This window comes from Danio rerio, chromosome 6, assembly GCF_052040795.2.
Source record: "Danio rerio strain M-AB ecotype USA chromosome 6, GRCz13ab, whole genome shotgun sequence".
Classification (NCBI taxonomy): Eukaryota; Metazoa; Chordata; class Actinopteri; order Cypriniformes; family Danionidae; genus Danio; species Danio rerio.
Genome location: NC_141026.1, coordinates 44,803,272 through 44,818,278, shown reverse-complemented (window position 1 = coordinate 44,818,278; position 15,007 = coordinate 44,803,272). Strand labels below are relative to the sequence as shown.

Sequence of the window (15,007 nt, the reverse complement as noted above, 5' to 3'; positions counted from 1 at the left end):
TTTGATAATTAATACTATTTTATTGCAACGCCAAAGTAGGCCTGTCTTATTATTATTTTTTTATTATTAAATTTGCTTTTTTTTATTGTAGGCTAGATGGCAGGCTTTAAATATTTTAAATAACATTTACTCATAACCTTACTAATTCGAGAGCCGAACCTAAAAAAGTTTAAGTGCAATAAGCCTGTACAATAAAGGGAGCCGCAATGCATATTTCTAGCGCATTCTTTCACTCAACAATTATTGCTGGAATAATGAAATAAATTTTAAATTAACTAATTAAACACATTATAGTTGATAAAAAAATTGTGTCTAGTAGTTCCGACAAACAGATGAGCTCCCCACCCAGCAATAGTTCGTCGAAAAGACGTTGAAAAGACGACATTGTCAGACGTCCAAACAACGTGGAAAACAGGTGGGAAAGTGAAAGACGAAACTACGTCTTTTTTACGTCGTCGAAAAGACGTAATTGTAAGACGTCCAAACAACATGGAAAACAGGTGGGAAAGTGAAAGGTGAAAAGACGTCTTTTTCATGTCGTCGAAAAGACGTAATTGTAAGACGTCCAAACAACGTGGAAAACAGGTGGGAAAGTGAAAGGTGAAAAGACGTCTTTTTCATGTCGTCGAAAATACGTCAATTTTAAGTCGAAATTTGGTTGTGAGAAATACCTTTATAAACGTTTTAGAAAATTCACATGATTCAGAAATTCAACATTTTGTTTAAAAAATATTATTTATTAGCCTAATATTTGCAGACAAAAGTAATGACAAAACATGTATTGGTCAATTTAACATTAACAACAACAAAAGCATCAGATAGTTTTTCCGCTCTGCGTCTGCCACCGCCAGACCGTACAGGTGATCTCTCACGGCCCTGTAAATTCCGTGGCTGTTGTGTCGCAGTTTGGCTGCACCTGCTATAACAAAGAAAAACTCTGTTTTAGTTGATATAATGCACATCCTTATGTGTTATTTTAAGAAAATTAACGTGACATTCAAATAATAAATGCTATTTTGACTGCATGCTACACACGTTTTTGTTTAAGGACACATTTCAGTTAATTTAACCATACTTTTTATTGTATTATTATTTTTTTTATGAAATGGACAGAGATGGCAAAAATACACACATCCTACTCAAAAAAAAGTGATACTGATGCTTAAAACAACTCTGGTAAAAGTTGAAGTAGCCTACTAACTGCACTTTTGTAGTCAAATATGGCCTCAAACACGTAATAAAAAAAGTTTCTATTACTACCTGTTTTTCACGCTGGTAACTAGACTCACATCCAGGCCCGGCGCCAGGAATCAGAACTGAGGGGGCATTTTAAATCCATAGGGGGGCACTAAACCTGGTGGCTGATTTTGGTGTCTCTAGTTCCTTTCATTTAGGCTATTTATTCACATTTATTATTACTTCACTTTGTTACAGACCTAAGGCTGTATTATACGTTTTAATAGTAATATTAATATGCACAGTGTCGCTATTACTGATTTTATTAATGATGGTAATGCAACGATACCGCTTAATAATGCAGACGGATCATGGCTTCAGTGCCAAACGAGTGCTTTAAATCATATTTTATTCTCCTTATATTATTTCAATTTTATTTCAAATAGCAGGCATATGAATGTTTAAAGTTTTAGGTAAAGACGTCAAATTATGCCCACACATGCAAGCTGACCCACGATCAGACTATTCGTATATCCGGTAAATAAATATAGTAAAATCAGCTTAACCGAGTCATCCCGCTTTACGGAGCCTATTATCCAACCAACATCAGTGTTAGAGAAAAGCTAAATGTTACCCTAATGTCATTCAAAACAATTACTTCGTTACATTTTAAGGCATTAGTGTAGCCAGAAAAATACCTAAAAAAGATGCCTAAATTCACAGTTATTACCGTGAAAATATGTTTGGCACGGATAACAGTCAACTTAATAGGCTATAAAACTTTTTTAGATTTATCTTAGGCTATCGTAAGTGTATTTTTTTCGTAATATTGTCTGCTTGTCATTTGTAAACCATCATAAACCATTAGGTTACTAGGCCTACCCGTCATTTTATTTATTAATTTATAATAAATTAACATTTTTAGTTATTTAAATTTTAATAACTTGTTTTCGGGTTATTTTTATTTTAGGGCCATGAGCTACAAGTCAAAACAAATTCGATATGCTGTAATATATTTAATGTTGTTTAATTTTGTATAAGCAAATAGCAGTATAGCCTTAATTACATATTTGTAAAAGATTGTGAGAGGTTTCTCGGTTGATCCGCGGTAGTTGCACTTAAGCAATATATATATTCCATTTATATCACTGCAAACTAGACTTCGCAGGCTGGACATCTTTAAATGCAAAAGGCATTTATTATACCTAGACTGCTGCTGCATAATGGGATGTTTCTCTATACAACTGTAAAAGTGCGCTTTTTAGCAATGTCAAAATGAAAGCAAACATTCAAAGTGCTATGCGTTTTGTCAATTTTAGCTTAACTGTAATCATATTAATAATAAAACTTTAATGAATAAATTTAAATATTATTTACAGTGTAGCCTACTGTGGGACTGTGCAGTGAACTATTTATTTTTATTTAAACATTTTATTAGGCTACATCTTCCCGAACAACTAATGTGAAAATGACTGGCAGTTAAGTCTCTGCTAAATTTCTTCTGCGTTTCTTCCTTTTAGAGCTCAAGAGAGTTGTGTTTAAAGATTTAGTTGACCGAAACATGTAATTAATTAAGCTAATCGTCTCATGTCACCCACTTTTCTCCCTTGTGAGTTGAGTGCGCCTCCATCGCCATGTGCGCGTTTTATTTTCGGGCGCACCTGACCTGACTCGGGGACCGGATCTCTGGACTATAGGACTAGCTTTAATCTCACAATTTTCATAATTTAATTGCTATGTCATATATTTTAAAATATTTAAATGTGTGTTCTACAGGTTGGAACGACGGGAGTGTTTGTAATTAATGACAGAAAGAATTTTAAGTTTTGAGTGAACAATCCTTTATAAAAACTGGGGGGCACAAATTATTATATATAGTATACATTTATTCTATTTAAAAAATTGCATGATCTTTTTTTTTACGAGGTATTTTCCTGATCTATGCATTATAATTTTATCTATAAATGGCCTGCAATCCGATCAATAAAAACATCTTATTACCTGGTGTAAACAGTCAATCAGCCATTACAAACCTGTTGTAATCATGTAAATAGCCATTTTGCCTTCATAAAAAATGGGTGTGTGAAAAAAAAAACTGTGGAAGGAAAATATATTTTTAAGTTTTTTGCGTTACCTTAGCAAAGTTCCCTCACAAAGATGTTTTCCACAAACACTTAATGTTTTCACAAGCACACGATATACTCTTGAAGGCCTATTTATTATTGATTTTTTTTACATTAAACGCATAATAATTAAGTGCAAAAAGAACAGCTGAACTTCGGAAAAAGTGATCACTGCGGTGCCGCGATGGTTGCTTTGTTGATTGCAAAGCATGATTGATGATTGCCCCCTCAGAAAGAATCTGTGCGCCCCCTAGTTTTCACATAGGATTGTTTACTCAAAACTGAAATTTCTTTTTATCATAAATTACTAACACTCTAGTCATTCCAACCTTCAGAACACACAATTAGATATTGTATAATATGAAATAGAATTAAATAGAATATAAAATAATTAAACTTTGAAAATTGTGATAATAAAGCTAGGCCTACGGTGCAGAGATCTAGGGTGCGGTTCCCAAAACCATCAACTTAGGTCGCAAGTTCCGTCGTTACAAGCAGTTTGTTGATTTGCCATTTCCCAAATCCATCGCTCCAACAAACATTCGCAAACTGCGTCGCAAACTTGAGTGCTCGCAACTACAGCTCTGCAGCTAGTTGAAACATAGTTCTAGATGTGTTCTATTGCCACTTATCCCCCTATGCCCTATTCATTTAGAACAATATAACATTTAAACATTGAATGATTAAAAATAAAAAAGCATTAAGATCATCTCTCTTAGGTGTAATTTGCTTTTTACCTATTTTTACAGTTTAGTTTTAGCGATCTTCATATTTACAGTTGTGCTCCCTTTGCAGTGCACTTTAAAAACACTGATCTCATTTTGAACACAGCCTCAAGTGAAAGCTATAGGTGACCTATTATTTAAAAGTGGAATGTTACATCTCCAAAGCTTGTGAAAACAAAAAGCATGCGTGAATTCTTTTGATTTATAGTAGGTTATTTATTAAATATCTGTACTGCATATGACAAGGGCCTGCCGGTTAGAACTTTCTGCTCTGGTTTACAAGTGTCAAATTGTAAAAGTAAACTTTTCCAAAAATAAATAAACAATACCCTACTTATTATTATTATTATTATTATTATTAATAACAACAACAACAACAACAACAAGAATCTCCATCATCATCATTAATATTATTATTAAATTATGTTTTTTTTTCACTTCTAATACACAAAATTAAAAATAATTGTTATTATCATCATGATCATCATTAGTATTATTATTATTATTATTAAATTATTATTTTTAAATTTCCTAATATATAATAAATATTAAATTTCATTTTATAATAAATCGCCTAGTGATTATTTATTCATATGATTTATTTGCAGCATCTGGGGGCAACACAACTAATTTATACATGCACCTTTATCACACCTACTTAATGTTTAACTCTGGGTGGGTCGCCGGTAGATAAGATCAATAGCCATAAATCCGCAATGCATACTCTCATTTTAAAAATCACGCGACCATCATCTTACAATTTTAAATAATAAATAATCTTATTTATTATTAAAACGAGTGATTAAGCAATGCAGCGCCATTAATAAGCCTAGCCAACTACAGAGAAACAAAGCAACCATTGCGGCATCCGCAGTGATTACTTTTTCCGAAGTTCAGCTCTTCTTCTTTGCACTTGTTTATTATGTGTTTAATGTTAAAAAATCAATAATGAATAGGCCGACAAGAGTGTATTCTGTGTGTGTGCGTATGTTATCACTGAACAGAAAGTTGCTTTGTCTGTCTGGCAATATTTCGGCTTTTAATCGAATGAAAAGTTAATTTAGATGAGCCAATATTTTTTTTTAAATGCAGTAAAGTAACTTTGACATGAGGCCACACATCGAATCTGGGGTCTGATCTCATCTCGTTCTCCCTCGCTGTCATCCAGACACTTGATACAGACGCCACACAGTCGCAAAACGGTACCAGCTGAAAGGTAGAACAGCTGAAGCCTTTGCGAAATCTGTCAAAATACAGCGCTGAAATTAACAGGCATATGTCTTTGAGCCAAAAAAGTCTTTAGGATATGTAAAAACGCAAGAGCCATTGTAGAAGTTGTGTCGTCTAATAATTATATTTATTCTAATAAAATGAAAACCAAAATAAACAATTCATTGCATTTTTTTGTTTAATAAAAATATACAGAAACTAAAAAAATCAAAGAGTGGCTAGTTTTTATTAATGTGTTTTAATATTAATAAAAAATATGCTCAGCCTATTTAAGCTTAATTGTTACACCGCCAATAAATGTCTCACTGTCATTTAAAACATGCAATTCATAACACACCAGCAGGGCTGCGTTTCTCAAACAACTCACCACTGCACTATCATAAGATGCATTGTTTGGGGAAAGACCTATGTAGTGACGAATGTTTCCCATAATTCTCTGTAGTATGGTTCAAAAACATATTTTTACTATAGTTTTTTCATGCGAGTAGCTTACAGTAGTTACGTCAATGGCAGAAAATATATTTCAGTTCAGTAGAAAACTCTGTCCTCTTTATAATATTTCTATTTATTTCTCCTTTGTATTATAGTATCAATTAAAAAATGCAGACTTTCCTTTGTCTCACATTCATATTTTTTATTTCCTGCTCTCCATCTTAATTTGATGAGTCACCAGAATCTATTGATTACACCCAAAGTTTTGCTGATAAAAATATATATATTTGTTGCAAGCATTCACTTTAATAAGTCAATAACAGATTATTAATATCCAATTAAAGATCATTTCACCAAGCTCATACCACAGTGCTTAAAAACAGGATGCTTTTGATTTATACAACTAACAATCTCCCTAATAGAGCATGTGCTGGCTACTGACAATTTGTAAAGGTAAAAAATAATATAAGTACTGTTCAGTAACACTCTTTTTACTAATACGGTTTAAGTATAATTTAATAAGACTCTCAATTTATGAATAGTTAACTGGTAATCTGGAACCTTCAACCTTCATTAAAATATCAATTGTTAAAAAAAGTTATATTGCTGAATAAAAAGAGTTAATATATGGACAACTACTATACATTTGTCTTCTTTTGATACACAATTTTAAACATGTGGTTAAAAACTTATCTTAATTAATGGCTTAAAATTATCTTTTAGATTTTTTTGGTAGGCCAGAGAAAAAGTTGGCAGGACAAGTAAAAGTCTTTTCCACTGGCCACACCAGGCCAGTAGAAAAAAATCTTAAGTGTTGAGCCCTGTTGACTAATTCTCATTCTCATTAAAATTCAAATGTGCATGGTTTTAAGACAATTACTTTGGATTACATATATATATATATATATATATATATATATATATATATATATATATATATATATATATATATATATTACAACCCGCAAAGTACCGCGTAAGTACAGTGAAATAACGGTGTACTTTTCTGTACATATAATTAACGTTTGCGTAGGAACACTTTATGTACAGAAAAGCACACCGTTATTTCACTGTACTTACGCGGTACTTTGTGGGTTGTAAAAGAAAGCGTTACCGTCATGGGTGCTGTTGTTTTACTACAGTAATACCTTCAGGTTCTGCGCTGCAGTGGCACCTCACAGCAAGAAGGTCGTTGGTTCGAGCCTTGGCTGGGTCAGTTGGCATCTCTGTGTGGAGTTTGCGTGGGTTTCCTCCAGGTGCTCCGGTTTCCCCCACTGTCCAAAGATATGCGGTAAAAGTTAATTGGGTAGGCTAAAATTGTCCGTAGTGAATAAGTGTGGATGTTTCCCAGAGATGGATTGAGGCTGGAAGGGCATCCGCTGCATAAAAACATGCTGGATAAGTTGGCGGTTCATTCCGCTGTGGTGACCCCAGATTAATAAAGGCACTAAGCCAAAAAGAAAAAGAATAAATGAATGAATGAATACCTTCAGAGAACATAGTAGTCAGTGATCCACATAAGCAGAGTGGTGTGTAGTCAGAACTGGAACAGAAGTCTAAGCGCACACGATGATGTTTTCAATTGGAGATTCCAGCGAAACTGCCATTAAAAAGTTATAAGAAAAATAACATGTTAATTAGTATGACATCTCACCTGGTATTTACTATTACAAAGTACAATTCCATTAATATATATGTCCAATCCACAGTATCTGTACCATAAACTAGCCACAATTTTGACTCCTCACTCAGTATATTAAGTTGCATGGTATTTTGTGAGAAATTCAATGATCTTGTTTGGATTGCATTTCCTTATGAAATTATAAAAAGCTTCATGATATAATTTTTTTAAAAATGAATGCGTTTACAAACATTTTTAAAGATACTTTTATGAGTAAACTGCAGTAACGTGAATCGAAAGAGAAGGATGTAGACAAAATTATTTTTAATAAACAGGGAAAAAAAAAAATTACACCAGAACATAGCACAGCAATCAGAAAAAAAACAGACAAGCATGGTTTGTGAACAAAGGAAATCAGTAAAGAATGAAACCACAAAGAATTAACTTGACTTGACTAGCGATAGGGTAACGTTAGACAACTTACGAAATAGCAAGCTTCCCCATTCAATGCTGCTAGCTTCTCTTGCGAGGAGACCATCTCTAAATTTACAAACAGAGCAACAAAACCGTGAACCGACAGCGATTCACTTTGTTAGGATTACATGTTAAAAAATGTTAGCTCGATGATAAGCACCGGTTAATGCTATTTGCGAAGTGCTTATAACGTTAAGTTAGCCTTTAACGTTATAGCCGGAGCAATACTTTTTATGCTCATTCCAAGTCGATTTGATAGATCATCTTATATTTTTACACAGGTTAGAAAGCAATGAAGACATAAAATTAAGTAATTTTGCTGAAATCGTCAAATAAATAACCAAAACAGCTATTTTTTTTAAAATATATATATATATATATATATATATATATTTTTTTTTTATTGAAAATACAAAATCCAAATACAACAAAATGGGATTCAACTTTACAACTTGTGTGTCATATATGGAAGGCTCAACACAAAATAATATACAAAGATACAAATGTAATATACAAAAAACATTCAAGTTAAATAAATCCAAGAGTGAAAGGAAAACGCAAAATTTAAATAAATAAATAAATAAAAATTAAGTACAACATATATATCAACTATGGCAAGTTATATACTACAAATAAATTGAACATTTTTAAGGCAATTTTTGTTTTCATTTTAACCAGGGCATCTGAAAATATTTTAAGCTCTTTTTTAAATACAATAAGTAATGGAGGTGTTTTGAAATATCTACATTTATGAATAAAATATTTGGCTAACACAATTATCATATTTATCAAATCGTGCAAAGCAGAGCAATCTTTAGTAATTCCATATAGTACATCTTGTAATGTAAAAGTCAAACCTTCAGCATCCACGTTTTTTATTATCAACCAGTCTTGTACTTTTTTCCAAAATGATTGAACGGCGCTGCAAGAGAAAAATATGTGTTCTGTGTCTTCACTAAAGTGTTTACATAAATGGCATGGTGAGTTTTCTAAGTTAAATTTTAGGTGTAAGAATCTATTAGAAGGGTATATATCATTTAATATTTTAAATTGTACTTCTTTTGCCTTGGGGAGAATTGGAAATTTAAGATATGTTGTTCTAAAATATTTAACAGTATTTTTATCCACTGAATGAAATAACCTATTTCTTAATACTTGATAAGGGAAACAAGATTGGATAATAATTTGTCTTAAATGTTTATTAGTGCAAAGTTTATTATCAAATTCAATCTCACCAGTATATAATAAGGGAAGGACTGGAGTAATCTTCGAATAGGATAGGTAACTTTTCATTAACATTTTTATACCTGAGGGTATAGCATTAATAACAGTGAAAAATTGCTTTGGATGACAAGCAAATCCGTGTCTTAGAGTGAAAGTATTGTAATCTAGAATATTGCCCCTTCCATCCATTAAGTCTGTTACTGACCAAATGTTTTTATTTAACCATTCTTCATAAAAAATGGATTTGTTCCTGTGTAGAATATACTTGTTATTCCAAATAGGGGTATTGTGAGGTGTAAAATTGTGTGTGTGCGCTAGTTTCCAAGACAGCAAGACTTGTTGGTGGAATGCTGAAAGCTTCACTGGGAGTTTAGGCAAGTCAAAGTCACATCTGAGAAGAAATCGGATGCCACCTAGTTTGTTAAACAAGGCACAAGGAACAGTGTACCAGAAACTTTCAGTATTACTCAAAAACCTTTGAAGCCATTTCAGTTTTAACATAGTATTCATACTTTCAAACTCAATAATATTAAGACCACCTTCTTCATACGATTTGATAATATCAGATTTTTTAATATAATGAGTTTTGTGTCTCCAAATAAAGTCATACATTTTTTGGTTACTTGTTTTTATGAATGCTGAAGAGGGAGCTAAAGCCTGAGCAGGATAAATTAGTTTTGATAGATATTCAACCTTGGATAGAAGAATTCGTCCAAAAATTGAAATATCTCTCTGCAGCCAGCAATTCAGGATACCATTAGCTTTATGTACTTTATTTTCAAAGTTTTCTTTGATGTTAATGTTTGAATCTTCTGAGATCACAATGCCTAAATATTTCACAGTTTCTTTTACTGGGATGTTAAACAGGGATAGATCTGGACTAGGGTGAAGAGCTAAAAGTTCAAATTTGTTTAAATTTAATTGGAGGCCAGATGCTTTACAAAAAGAACTAATTAAAGAGATAGCTGGAGAAATTTGGTCTTTATTTTTTAAAAATAATGTGGTGTCGTCCGCTAGCTGACTAATTCCTATTGTTTTTCCGAAAATATTTAATTTCTCCACTGAATTATCAAATTTAATTTTTGTGGCTAACATGTCTACCGCTAAAATAAATAAATACGGTGACAAAGGGCACCCCTGCCTTATTCCACGGCCAATCGGAAATCTATGTGTAGTGCCAGAAGGGAGAGATACTGAACTATTCATATTTCCATAAATCATTTTGATAATATTAACAAATTTATCACCAAAGCCAAATAATTCTAAGGACTTGAAAATAAAAGTGTGCTCAATCATGTCAAAGGCTTTCTTAAAATCTAAAAAAAGGATAAAACCATCATCCTCTATTAAGTCACAGTACTCTACCAAGTCCATCACCAACCTTATATTATTATGAATCGACCTACCTTTCAGAAAGCCAGATTGGGATTCGTTAATTAAGTTATGAATACCTTTTTTTAATCTATTAACATATGCGTGTGTGAAAATTTTATAATCACTGTTGAGTAAAGTGATTGGGCGAAAGTTATCAATCAATTTTAAGTCTTTATCAGGTTTTGGAATTAGTGTGATTAAACCTTGGTTCATACTTGGACCTAAAGATCCATCTTCAATAGATTCACGGAAAGCATCAAATAGTAATGATCTAATATCATTCCAGAAAAATTTATAAAAATTAGCGGTGAGACCGTCAGGACCAGGCGATTTATTCAATTTAAGCTTTTGAACAGCAGAGTCAAGTTCTTCAATTTGTAAGTCGGCCTCACAGCCTTCTCGCCACTCATTGTTGATACGGGGAATATTAGGTAATATTTTATCAAAAAATTCATTTAAATCAGAATGAGAGAGGTTGGAAGAATACAAGTCACTGTAGAATTTAAAAACGTTCTCCCTGATTATAGTGGGGTCTGAGCATTCTGTGCCATTTATTAATAAAGAAAGTATTGAGTTATTCCGTTGTCGTCTCTTTTCTAATCTACAGAAATAAGAAGTACTTTTCTCACCTTCTTCTATCCATTTAGCCTTAGAACGTATATAGGCACCCTTAGCTTTTTAATGTAGAGGTTGTCAAGTTCTAATTGTAAAGAGATTATTTTAGTCTTTTCTAACTCAGTTAATGTACTATCATTACAACATTTATTAATTTCGTAAATAATATTAAGTTCCTGTTGTTTCCTGACTTTGGCAAGTATTTTACTGTAATTAATAGAGAATTCACGAATTTTATATTTAAGAAATTCCCATCTGGCTTTATTAGAACTAAAATTGTTACTGTTTTTAATATCTAGAATTAGCTCCCTTATTTTTAGACAAAAATTTTTTTTAAATATATATTCATTAGCTGCTGTCAATGACCTCGTCACTACAGGGCGACATAAAAACGTATAAAGTGGTTAAGTGTTCATTAAAAATTTATTATAATGTAAAACGTTACACATCTAAAGTTCAATTCAACATAAATTATAAGTAAAACGACAAATAAAACATGTGAAACGTCGAATATCGTACTTACCTTTGATTACCGTTCCGCCCGTTGCTTGTGTCCGTTATTTAATTCAAATGATGAGCCCGCGCACGCACGTCACGCTGACTCGCGCAGAAGAGTTCCTGGCTGTGTTCTATTAACTCACCTTATATCTGTTATCAAGCATCTAAAAATACAGCTCCTGAGATGAAGAGCATCTGACAGTCAGGGCTAATGATGAAACTTCTGCTCAGACAATGATCTGAGGACAGCAGCGATGTTTACGAGCGAGCTAAATGCTGCATTGTGTAACTATAGTACACAGATGGCACTGTTACTTCATATGTGCTTAAATATCTCTCTGAAATAACGCAAACACTCTCAAAGTGCGTAAAAGAGTATTAAGAGTTGAGCACGATACGACGTGAATACTAGTTAGCGTCCATAGATATATACGTTAAATGTCGCCTACCCTAATGTTGCTTTATGGACAGAATGCGTCAACAGATCCGCCATTTTAGTACAGGGTAACGCTCCTTTGAAATGAACACTTCTTTTAAACGAGCGCCATCTAGCGGTCACATAATCTAATGACTAAATATTATGACAACTTGTTCAACTTCTTTTATAAATATATAATTTGACATTAACTTTTTTTTCTCAACACCACATTAGTAATTTTCAAAAGACAAATTTGTGTTGTTGGAAACTATTATATATACTTAAATTTAACTTTTGCATGCTAAAAGTACTTGAGGAAGAGACGTTTTACTTGATTTGAGTCATTAAAAATCCGACTATATTATGAAAGAGGTAGCCTATATCTGCTGTATTCACCCTAAAGGTTGATATAAAACCAAAACAACACCCATTCCTATCTTAGGACTTTTTATTAAGCAATTTCTTTAATAACAGTAAGTTTATGCCATGTTATATATATATATGGTCTTAAACAAAATTATAATAATAATAAATATAGTTATGTAACAACTATAACATTACTCTTATATCTTAGGACATCTTTGATTAATATTTTACTACCTACACTAAATGTTGACTATTGAAGGTACATTTATAACAACTATTTATTTGTAGACTACTGTATTATCAAACCATGTTGCATACAAATGCATTCAACAGACTTACATGACAGTGTATTGCTGTAGAAGACAAATAAAACACGAGACAGGTGTTTAGGAAGAGTATAGTTTATTTTGTTTGACCTGCAAACTTATCTAAACAAGACTAACTCTCAGAAAACAGACCGAAAACATTATGATGCGCGCGCTCGTGGAGATGACCCGCGGTCGTCTTCAACTGTTGTCTTCAATAGTCCTTCTTTGCTCAACAACTCATCTGAAAAACAAAGCAAAACATTACAACATTCAGACAAAGAGCAGAGAGCATAGAATCACCAAGAGGCGATACTCTAGTGCAATTTGGGAAACAATAACGCGCTTTTTGAATACATTAAATAAAAACAAAGCCGCTGTTTGCCATTGCGACAGCAATGATATCCAATGCACGAGCGATCGCTTTCACTTCAAAATGGCCGAATCTGTTGCTCTTGGTCATCCTAGGCTCTTTGCATAAAGTTAAATCATAACAGTTATCATGGTTTCTATTTCAAACTATAGTAAACTAAAGTTTGAAACTATAGTTTAAAATAGAAGATGAGTGGGCCTCGCTACTCCCACCCACCATAACCCTCGCAGCGAGGTCCCACTACCGGCCCCCCGTGTTTCCCTGAGGGTCCTCGGGGGTTGTTTGTTCCCTGCCTAGGGCTCAAAGGCCGCCTCGCCCCAGGGAGTGCACGGAAAAGACCGGGCGCCAGGCCGTGCCAGTATTCACTGGATGTTGCTCGGCGGCACATTTCGAGCAACAAACACGTAATATTCTTCGCGATATTGCGTTTATGTACGCAAACCGCAAGGAACTACAGCACAGACGGGCCCGGGTGAAGCATCACGAAGCGGACTTCGTGAGTTTGGCGTAGCTCCACTCGTACCGTCGGTATTGAACTCACCTTGGTCAAGTACAAACAGCTACACCGGGCGAACTGACAACGCTGACTGAGAGCACACGAGCTTTATAGGAATGCATATGCAAATTTTTACAAGGCACGTCACTGTTGTCTCGTTGTCATGGCCAGCGCTGAGGAGGGCTCACCTGATTGGAGCACAGAGCCGGGAATTTGCGTCACGGCTAGTTGCCGTCTGCTGTTGACAAAAATATCTTAAATATAATAAATATATATTTTTACATTTTTGGTGCTCTGTAATATTCTGACATGCAGTAGAATATCGAGACAGATGAATATAATTGGATATATGCCGAGCTAGTGTTGTTCCCATACTTATAAACTTCCGGTGACCGGTTGTTGTGAGTTTTTTTCCATTTTATACGGTTCCTTTTACAGCATTGATGTTGTGATGCAATTAAAATACATTCAGTTAAATAAACTTTGGCATTCATTTAGTTTTTCAAGCGTAAAACGAGACAAAAGACCCTTTACTCGCACTCGCCCGTCAGAATCGGCAGACTAGCGCAGACGCTCCATTGAATACAATGAGGTAAAATAAATGCTCATATTATAAAGACATGGCGGGGGAAATGTAATTTAATGCAGTGCTTCTTGTACAATCTGAGACCCACTTTATATCGGATATCACTCAGCCAGTGGAGATCGCTGATTTTTAAAGAAAACAGACCTTAAACATGCTGATTTTCCCTTTGGCAGTTTGCTGGAAGCGCTTAACCCAGGTTACTGACAAATTAAATGTCCTATTAGCATGCTTCAGCATATACCCTAAAATCCCAGAATATCTTTCGAAAAAGAGTACGGGTTTAACACCACCATCCTGGCCAAATTTACCCACTGGCCTCTGTCCATCATGGCTTTAATACTCTGTCTTCTCTCTCTGTGGTGTGCGGTCTGGTGGAAAACGGCTGCTGTCGCTTCATCCAGGTGGATGCTACAATGGTGGTAGATGAGGAGATTGCTACCCAATAAATACCAAACTAGCTAAATTTAATAATATTTCCTCTAAATGCTCATTTTGTACTCAATATGATGAAACACTAAAGCATTTATTTTGAGAGTGTACTTACTGTAAAGTGTTTTGGGTTGACTTTTCCAATTTCATTAAAAAATTCTTATTTCCAAACTTCTGTATTTCCCCAAAATTGTATTCTTTGGTTACTCTCTGAGTGTAGATCCTTCTCATTGTAAATTTATTATTGATTTATTGTTTTTTTATAGCAAAGTTTACTTCCATAAATGTTAATTTTCAAAGAAATACCCTTACTTTTTTATTTTCAGAAAGGACTTTGAAATTTATGTGAACTCTTTAAAAGACTCTAACAATTACAATTCAATTCAGCTTTATTTGTATAGCGCTTTTACAATGTAGATTGTGTCAAAGCAGCTTCACATAAATGGTCATAGTAACTGGAACAGTCATAAACAGTCATAATTACACTGCATGTAAAACGCTTTCTTGGTGTAAATCATTTAAACTTGATTAATTTGCTGGAA

At 33.7% G+C, this 15,007-nt stretch overlaps 1 long non-coding RNA gene across 2 annotated transcripts; it reads right to left on the bottom strand.

Annotated features, from left to right (window-relative positions):
* Positions 1–656: 656 nt before the first annotated feature.
* On the bottom strand, positions 657–11,939 carry si:ch211-241d24.1. 2 transcript variants are annotated; one of them, NR_200093.1, is given in 5 exon segments: positions 657–919; positions 6,835–7,065; positions 7,174–7,286; positions 7,792–7,847; positions 11,518–11,939. It is a non-coding gene; the product is annotated as a si:ch211-241d24.1 (long non-coding RNA).
* Positions 11,940–15,007: the final 3,068 nt, after the last annotated feature.